The sequence below is a fragment of the Corvus brachyrhynchos genome, unplaced genomic scaffold (genome assembly GCF_000691975.1).
Source record: "Corvus brachyrhynchos isolate BGI_N302 unplaced genomic scaffold, ASM69197v1 scaffold126, whole genome shotgun sequence".
Classification (NCBI taxonomy): Eukaryota; Metazoa; Chordata; class Aves; order Passeriformes; family Corvidae; genus Corvus; species Corvus brachyrhynchos.
Genome location: NW_008239283.1, coordinates 10,742,575 through 10,744,821, shown reverse-complemented (window position 1 = coordinate 10,744,821; position 2,247 = coordinate 10,742,575).

Genomic DNA, 2,247 nt, shown 5'->3' with positions numbered 1-2,247 from the left:
GGGCGGGACTGATGCTCTATCCGCTCTTCTGTCAAAGCTGGTCCAGAGCCTCCCTGCGTGGCCCTCCCGGGAGGCGGTCAGAGGTGGTCCCAGGGGTGCCAGAAGAGACACGGGGAGCTCTGGTTAGCGCCCCCGGCCTGGAGAGGAAGGTGGACCTCGGGGTTGCAGTCCCGGACCCCCTCCCGGCTGGCGAGGGTGATGCTTGCCAAAATCAGATTTCCTGACTGACTGACTGATTGATTACCCGACTGCTCAGCAGCTGAACGGGCCGGGATTATCTTCCCGAGGGGCGTACACGAAACTTGAGTTGAACAAGCATCCTGCCCTCCCCTGGCCGGGCCCGCACCGCCCCGCAGCCGCACGGGCGGGGGAAGGCACACCTGAGCCCAGGGACTCCGGCTTAGTCACTGCCGAGGTCTAACCTTGCTGCTTTGCTGCGGCGTCACCCCACATCAGTAGAGTGCTGCATCAAAGTCAGGCCAAAATTGCATTAGCGATTCCGCTGTAATCTGCAAGGAGAGCGTGTTTGGATCAAGTCTTTGGGGATGGGGAGGGGGAAGCCGCTGGTGCTCGAAAGCGCTGGTGCTCAGCCATAATCCCTCACAGTGGCAAGGAATAATCAGAAGAAATAGACTGTTCACCAAAGCCATCCTGACTTGCCAACGGAGAGCGGAAGTTTAAATTGCTGGCATGCTGTAAACCTCATTTTAAAAAGTAAGGAGGGTGGAGAAAAGACTTAGCTATTAGGCACTAACTATATCAGAGAGGTGTCAGGGGAACATCTTATCTTTAAAGGGGTAGTCAGTTTGGAAAGCAAAAGTCTACATTTTAAAAATTGACTTAATTATTTCACTTTCTGTTGTTACAAGTGACACAAGTGACACAAGGTTAAACAGGAAGGATAGCTGCATAGCACCAAGGCTTTCAGTCAGAGTCAATAAAGGATTTAGCCAGACAAAACTAAGACTTAGGAGGAACTTAAAAGACTAATGAGCTCTACAACTCTTTAATTTTTGACTTCTAATACATCTGAACACACCAAGGTTTCATCTTTGCTCATGCAAAGACCTGACCCAGTTGCTCTACACTTGTGTCTGAGCAGAATGAGATTTTGGAAATTAGGGGTGGCAGTCAGACCAAGGCTAACTCATCTACATGAGGTGTCTGCTTTCCCTTACACAGGTCCTGATGGAGGTATGAAACTGATCAGCCAGGAGAAGTTTGTGCAAGGGCACAGACACCATTGTGTCTGAGCAGGCCCATTTTTGAATCTAGTGAGCTGTGCTCATTTCCCCCAGTGGATCTTAGAGAGGGTCTCCTATTCATGTTTTCAGATCCTGGTCAGAAACATCTTGTCTTCTCCATGCCAATCATATACAAGACTCTGGCCCAGGAATTAAGACCTGTATTGCTTTGCTGCATTAGGCCGGGAGGCTGGAGTATGGAGAAAATCATGTTATTAACTTGACTTTTTCAGGTGAGTGATCAAGCTTTAGAAGTGCTAACAGTGCTTCCAGAGCTACCACTTGAGTAAAGCTAAGCAGTAGAATGTATCAGAAATCTTAAGCCAGAGTGGATTTCCTCTGGAGACACAAGTGTTTGACACACTCACAACCTTGCAGCTATGTATTCTGAAATTAGCAGAGGAGTTCAAAAGAAAGAAATAAAAAATGGGGAGGGGTGTTTCATGCTTTCCTTTTAAAAAATAATTAAAATTAAATTGACTGTGTTTCCAATATTTTCAGTGTCTCTTTAAACTCTCTGGCATATTGGTACACTTTTTAACTGACTCACAGAACTAATTAGTGCCTTGTTTATAGGAAAACAGATGTGGAAATGAATTACGCAGACTAATTAAAAGCTATCAGTAAATATGAGCCCCATCCTGCAATGCATCCTAGTGGTCACCAATATGGATCTGACTGCAGAATCTGGACCCCAGTTACAATATGGGTTTTCAAATCACCCTTGTGAGACACACCTCTTCCACAATCTCCTTTGTATCATAAATGCCAGGCAGATGCCTTAAGATTTGTGAATGTTTGGGTGTGGGAGCACTACAGCTGAGAAGTTATGACTGGAGTGGAGGGCTACGCAGCTGTTTGTTGTAGGAAATTATGTAAATAATGTCATGTTTAAGGGCTTTTTGCCAGCAAGATTTTTATTAGAATAAATTTATTAATTACTATTAAAGCTGTTCAGACAAAAACTGTGGCTCATCATCAATTACAGATCTGATTACTACAG